Raw genomic sequence first — 7,352 nt, 5'->3', positions numbered from 1 at the left:
AAAGCAGCGGGCACTTCCCTGTCCACAACAGAAGGCTTTGTGTCCTCCACAGGGGCAGCCTTCCTTTCCACATCCTTCTTGTCTCCGTTCTCCCGAAGCTGTCACACCTGTGGACCAGGGGCTAATTTGAAAGTCTGAATCCAGGGCAGGAGAGAAGCAAAAAGTGGCAAGTGACTGCTTTACTCCCAGGCCAGCCTTGGGGAAAACCTCCATCCTGGGGCCTGCCCCTACTTTGTCTTGGTTGAATCAGTAGTTGGTTCATTCACTAGTCCGTTCATTCACCAAACATTTCCTGTACTTCTCCACTGTGCCAGGCTCTGTGCTGGGTGCTGAGGACACCAGATGACTGTCGCCATTCCGGCCCTCTCGTTGGGGAGGGAGACCAACATGTAAATACACATGTGCAACAAAATGTCCCTGGCGCTCTGATAGCCATTGTCCTTGGGTGCAGAGCCAAAGCACGAGTAGTGTGAGGTCTTGGAAGCCAGACACTGGCTACTGCCCTGCAGCCCAGCACAAAGTGAAAACGCATTCCCCTTGTTCAAAAATCATGAAGGATTTCAAGATTTAACCCTGTGTGGGGCCTTCTCAGTGTGGGGCCCGTGTGACTGCGTAGGTCACACACCCATGAAGCCTGCCCGGCCCATACCTTCCAGAAGCTCCCAATCTGATGCAAGATTTGGACAAGTGAATTTCACCTCCGTCTTCAGTTTATCTGTAAATTGGGTTTGTACCTGCCTATTATATTGGATTGTTGTGAACATTAGATGAACTCTACTGATAAATCTACTAAAACAGAAACTAGCGTATCCCCAATAAGTGATAGTTATTATTCTAATACATTCAAAAAAGGGGGAGAAGGGCCAATGGGTCAGTGGGTGAGGGGCGGTTCCAAGAGTAGCTTTGTTAGAAGTGGTGTTGAGTCAACTGAGCCTTGAAATATAGATATATGTCTCCACAGACAGAGACAAACTATATGACATTTGCACCTGATTTATGAGGGTACACTAGTTATGGTAGCAGACTCCTTTGTTGTGTTTTGGGTATTTATTCAAATTAGTTTACCTTCCCTAGACCCACCTGGCTCCTCCACATCCTAGCTGTGTAACCTTAACCCCTCCATGCTCAGCTTTTCTTATCTGTAAAATGGGTGTAACAGTAGTATATACCTCAATATGTTGTTCTGCACATAATGCCCTTAGCACAAGCTGGGACATAGGAAGAGCTCTTTATTTTAGTTGGAGGAAGCATCTAGAAGTATCTGAGATGGCAAGAATAAGCTGAGACCAAGCTGAGGGACGGTTTACAAAATCACAGGTGTGTGTTACTTTGCTCGGGCTGCCATTACAAAACATCATAGACAAGACGGCTTAAACACAAACTTATGTTCTCACAGTCTGGATATGGAAAGTTCTAGATAAAGATTTGGTGTTTCCTTCTGTCCTGCAGAAGGCTGCAGATGGCTGCCTTCTCCCTGTGTCCTCACAAGGTCTTCCCCTGTGCACGCTCATCCCTGGGGTCTGTGTGTCCAAATTTTCTCTTCTTATAAGGACACCAGTCAGGTTGGATTGGCACCACCCTACGAGCTTCATTTTAACTTAGTCACCCTTTTAAAGGTCCTGCCTCCAAATATAATCAAATTCGGAGGTACTGGGGTCAGGGCTCCAACATGTGAATTTAAGGGGGAACACAATTCAGCCCATAACAACCTGTGCTTTTCAAAAATGTCAAGGTCATGAGAAACAAAGAAAGGTAGAAGTCCAGATTAATCGAGTCAAAAGAGGCATGACGACTAAGTCCCACATGTTCTTCTGGATTACATCCCAGACCAGAAAAAAATTGTTTGTCTTTTGTTATGAAGGATGTTAGTGACACAATTGGCAGAATCTGAATAAGGCCTGTGGATTGCATAATAGTATTCTGTCAATGTCAACATCCTGATTTTGACTTTTTTAAAAAAGTACTGTAGTTATGTAACATAAAGTTCTTGTTTTTAAGACATACGTTCAAGTATTTGGGACTATGGGTCAATCAGGTCTGCAACGTACTTTCAAAAGAATATGGATGGATGGATGGGTGGATAGGTAAAGCAAATGTAAAATATTAACTAACACATGAGTGAAGAGGACACAGAAATTCTTATTCCACTTTTGCAACTTTTCCGTAAGTTTTTTCAGACCTACAGTTTAAAAACTTTTAAACACTGAGCTATAAAAACCAAGGCAGTAGGCAACCATCCAGGGGCAATATGGTGGGGGCAGGGGAGGAAGGAAAGGACACCTATGGGGTGTCAAACAGCCTCTAGGGTCTTACAACAGCCCTGCAAGGTAATTAATACAACCGTCACTTTCAGTCTGAGGAAATGAAGCACAGCATGCTTACCTATCTTGCCCAAAGTCACTTGGGGTTTTGTTTGGGCAGCACCCACTCCCAGGTAGCACCACTTCCAGATGTGGCAGCCAATATTTATACTCAACTCTGTCCCACTTTTTCCACCATCCCCCAAAGCAGCCTCACAGAGAGCCCAGCACCTAGGGAGGGGCAGTTGGGGGAGGTGGGTAACCACTGCTGGATTTACAAATCTGCGGTTTCCTCTGGGTCCCAAAACTTCAGAGGCAGCCTCAGCCCCTTGTGGCCCCACAGACGTTCAGCATTCAAGTAAGATGAAATAAAGACCCAACATGATCCAAACAAAGTGTTTTTATAAACTCATGAAAAGAGTCCTTATTAGAAAGGGCTTAGGCAGGAGGTAGGCGTGGGGGTTGTGACATGTCTGATCATTTCTGCAGGCTCCTGGCAAGCAGTGATCATTAGCAGATTTTCTTCTGGGTAGGCTCAGTGTCAGCTCTACAATATGGGATTTTACGGGATTTGTGCACAGAACTTTCCTACAAAGCAAGGTATTATAGGACGGATTAAGCAGTTCCAAGAAGCAAAGGTTCTGGCTCCCCTGTCTGATTTTTTAGCAGATTTTTTAAGAGGCCCGTGGTCAGGGGCTCTGTGGCCCCACACCAGAACCTCTGTATCTTGCTGACTCTAAAACAAGCATACTTGTACAAAAAGATCACTGACTGGGTTTTTCGTAATATAAACTCATTATGGAACACTGAGAATATGGGGGAAAAAAGATTAATCATCACATGTACTGCTACCCTACAGACACAGCCACTGTTAACACGCTGACGTGTGTCCTCTGTCTTCTTTCTGTGTGTGGACGTGTGCACACCTGCCTGCATGCATCTGTGCCTGCGAGCATGTGTGCATGTATATGTTATGTGTTCATGTAGAGACGAGAGAGAGAGAGCTCCAGAGCAGGAAGAGGAAGAAGCAGAGAGAATGGGGCTTTGCAGTAAAACTGAGCTAACTTTGAATTCCATACCTGCCATTCATTGGCTCCATGACCTTGGCCAAGCTGCTTGACCTCCAATTCCACAGATGTAACCAGGGAATACAGATCCCACCTCAAGGGAACTGTTTTGATTAACTGAGATTAAATGAAACGAATCTGAAGCATTTCATGCACTACTGCCTGATACACGGTAAATCCCAACCAAATGGGAACTAAATAAATATGAACACGTACTTTAAGCTTTTTCTTTCCAAAAGTGGGATCATATTGGCGATACTTTCTTTCCAAAAGTGGGATCATATTGGCGATACAAATTTGTATCCTAACACTTCAAGGGTTTTGAATCTTATTACTGTGGGAAAACAGATTTCTATTCCCAGGAGCTTAAAAAAAAAAAAAAAAAGTATAAAATCCCCAATTACACCCTGCTCTTTAGACTAAATTTTTAATGGTGTAATATTGTCACTGCTGTGCATGTTTGGGGTGTTGTTATTCCTTTCCTTGGAATTGACTGCCCCAGCATAAGCTCAAAACACCTGACAGGATATATCACGACATCCAGGAGATCTGATTATTTCACCCATGTCCCAGCAACACCACTTAAAACCGCACTGTTTGGACAAGTTACTCCTCCTCTCTGGGCCTCAGTTTCCTCATCCATTAAATGGGAATGGCACCAGTGCCCCTCAGCATGTGGCTGTGATGGCTCTGTGGCATCATTCACATGAAGCACAGGACCTGGTGCCTAGTAAGTGCTCAGTAAAAAGTAAAATAATAATGAAATTTCTTACATTTAAGAGATATAATCTTCACATTACAAATATATGCACTTCTGTTTGTCTCCTACTTGTTTTTTATAAACTGATGAGTGCAATATGCACTAAGACACAGAAATAATTGCCCTAATGGGGCTTTTCAACAATAGAGCCAGAGCTGGCAGGCACTGAGAGAGAGCAGGCCAGTTGTGGTCAAGGAAACAGGAGTCCAGAGTGTCTGGGATGCATGTGCAAAGCCAGGGCCTCACGTCTGTCTCCGCACCTGAAGACAGAGACTGGGCCTTCTCTGGCGTCTCTGAGAGCCCTCATACTAACTGGCAGAGATGCAGCAGATCTTAGGGGTGGTCCGCTGTTGAGAGACAATGAAGGGGAGACACCAGGATCTCAAGTTAGACCCCGAGGGTTCTACCTCCTGCTTGAAAGTGTTCAGGCCTGTGGTCGCAGGCCACTGACTCAACATTTGGCAGTCTGTGTCCTCATCTGGTGGGACTGATTAAGACATTACATTTGAGGAGCTAGAGACAGCACTCGGGGTGTGGTGAACATGCGGTACGTTCGCTAGTTGTGATGACTTAAACCCATCATTAGACTCGGGTCAGACTGCTTTTTGTTGTTTTATAACTTTTCAACGAAATCGGTCTCCCCATTGCTCCTCCCCTCCTTACAATGGATGTGATCTTGGGTCCGTCCCTATGAATCCTTTTCCAGAAAGGGCAAGAAAACAGAGTCTGCTTTTCTGAGGCTCATGCTTCATCGATGTCTTAGGTCTTGAAAGATTGACCTTTGCTGCCTGGATAGTCTAGGGCAGAAGTTGGCAAACTACAGTCCACAGGCCAAGTCTGGCCCACGGCCTATTTACGCAGAGTCTGCGAGTCTCAGCATGGTTCTTCCATTTTTAAATGGTTGAAAAGTAATCCAAACAGAATGATATGTTGTCACCTGTGAAAGTTAGATGAAATTCAAATTTCAGTGTCCATAAATAAAGTTTCATTAGCAAACATCCATGCTCATTAGAGAGGGCCTGTCTATACGTTTTATGTATTGTCTATGTACATGTCGTCTGTTTACATATTGTCCATTGAGTCTGTATGACCACAAGAGCCCTTTACAGAAAAGCTTTGCTGACTTCTGGCCCAGGGTAAGTACTCAGCATTCCTCTGGCCTCAGTTCTAGGCCAGTTCCGGTTCCAGGGGAAGCTTTGCACACCCCTCCACTCAAGTTTCCCTACCCTTTACTACCCCCTAGACAGCGGCCTGTCACTGAGGCTCCCTACCTGCCCCCACCCCATCCCAGATAGTGCATTCCTTGAGGACAGGAAGCCAGGAGGAAGACAAAGAACGCCCACTGAGCATCTTCTCCCTGCCAGACACCACGCCCTTCAAAGACACCATCTCAGTACCCGGTAAAATCCCCATTTTAGGGATGAGAAAACTGAGGCTCAGAAAGGCCAATAACCTGCTCAAGCTTACACAGCTACTACATGGCAGAGCTTGTATTTGACCCCAGCCTTGCCAACCCCAGAACCATCCTCACACCAAGACTACACACCCGATTTAGAATGATTTGACAACCAACCAGGAGGTGCTGGGTGCCCTCCTGGCCTTGGCCCAGACTTTCTCAAGTTACACCCCCACCTCCCCACCCCACATTCCCTCCCACCCCACCCCACCCCCACCCCCGTCTGTGTTCCTGCCACGTTCCCAGCCTTGGCTCTGGCCTACATTTCCATCCGACCTGAGCAGCCAGAATAAACACGGCCTACCCCAGCATCCACTCACAGGGAGCCTGCAGGACCCACCTCCCTGCCGCCACAGCCTGGGACTGGGGACAGTAATGAAAAGGAAGCCTGCCTGGACACGTACACTGCGGCCTGGAGAGGACCAGAGACGTAGTTCCATGAAACATACTCAACTGTGTGGGGAGGTTTTCATGGACGGAATGGAGCCATTTTACCTGCTTTGGTTTTCTTCCTTTTTTGTTTTACTGTATCCAATCCTATTAGCCAGGCCTCTCCAAGGAGAAAAGGGACTCTCCTGGCAAATGTTCTGTGTTAGAAAGGGAAGGTGTTTTATGAGGCTTTGAAACACCTCCAGCCTTTGCAGACCAGTGTCTCCTTCCCACGGGGATTTTCCACCCCACCCGTCTGAAGCCTGTTTTCCCCTCTCTGTTTCCTTTAGCCGGTTGGCACCCCAGGTTGGCCATCTCACACAGCTTATGTCCCCCCAGGAGTCCATCTCCACGAAGACCACCCCCACCCCCCCGGCAGCCCATCTCAAACTTCAGGGAACACTGGTTTCCACTAGACCAGAAGGCTCTCCAAATCCAACCACTTCATTCAACACCGCCAGCTAGTTCTGCTCAGGGCAAAGTAACCAATTGTCCAAGAAAGCCACGGGGGTGTGTGTGTGTGTGTGTGTGTGTGTGTGTGTGTGTGTGTGATGCCAAGTATCAGTCCCTCAGGGAAGGGACCTCCTGGGATGTCCCTGAGCTGAGTGCTCAAGGCAGCCTCCAGGTGTCACTGTCTACCAGTGGTTTACCTAGGAGCTGTAGCCATCTCTCCCTGAATGTCCCACAGGGCCTCCTCACCACTGTCCCCATGTCCACTCTTGGTTTCCTACAGGCTGTTCTCAGCCCAGCAGCTGAGAGCTGCTTCTAGAACACAGACCCCATCCATCTCCCCTCTGCTCCTGTCACACTGAAAATGAAACCCACAGCCTCGTGACCTATGGGACCTTACCTCAGCACTTCTCAAACTGCAGTGTGCACGAAAAGCACCTGGAGTTCCTGTTAAATAAAACGCAGAATCTGACGCAGGCGGTCTGGGGTGGCGCATGGGATTCTGCATTTCTCACATGTACCCAGGTGACTCTGATGCTACTGGTCCAGGAGCACAGGCAGCACGGAGGCCCCAGTGAGTTAGCCACACCCACCTCCTTCTCCCGCCCCTCCCCCGCTGGCTGCTCCAGCCCACTGAGCATCCCCCCCAACCCCCCCCAACCCCGTCTTGGTACTTCCTGTCCCTCCATCTGGGTTCTTCACCCAGATTGCTTCGCGTTTCAATCTCCACTCCATTCAGGTCTTTGCCCCAATGTCACCTCAGAGATGAAAACAGCTGCCCAACCCGTCCCCATCAGTCTGACCCCCACCCACTTTCATATCTCTGTCCCCCAACCACCCCCACCACTGTCCCCTACCCCCATCACTCTGGTCCCCCATGACCCTCATCT

At 47.7% G+C, this 7,352-nt stretch overlaps 1 long non-coding RNA gene across 1 annotated transcript; it reads right to left on the bottom strand.

The window, feature by feature from the left end:
- Window positions 1-2,335: 2,335 nt before the first annotated feature.
- On the bottom strand, window positions 2,336-7,043 carry LOC141572352 (uncharacterized). Its single transcript, XR_012497710.2, has 3 exons — window positions 6,863-7,043; window positions 6,079-6,170; window positions 2,336-5,064 (listed from the first exon to the last, which is right to left on the bottom strand). It is a non-coding gene; the product is annotated as an uncharacterized LOC141572352 (long non-coding RNA).
- Window positions 7,044-7,352: the final 309 nt, after the last annotated feature.

The sequence above is a fragment of the Rhinolophus sinicus genome, chromosome 14, assembly GCF_057876585.1.
Source record: "Rhinolophus sinicus isolate RSI-liver-muscle chromosome 14, RSI-T2T, whole genome shotgun sequence".
NCBI lineage: Eukaryota > Metazoa > Chordata > Mammalia > Chiroptera > Rhinolophidae > Rhinolophus > Rhinolophus sinicus.
The sequence above is the reverse complement of the archived record's forward strand: the minus strand, read 5'-3'. Positions and strand labels throughout refer to the sequence as shown.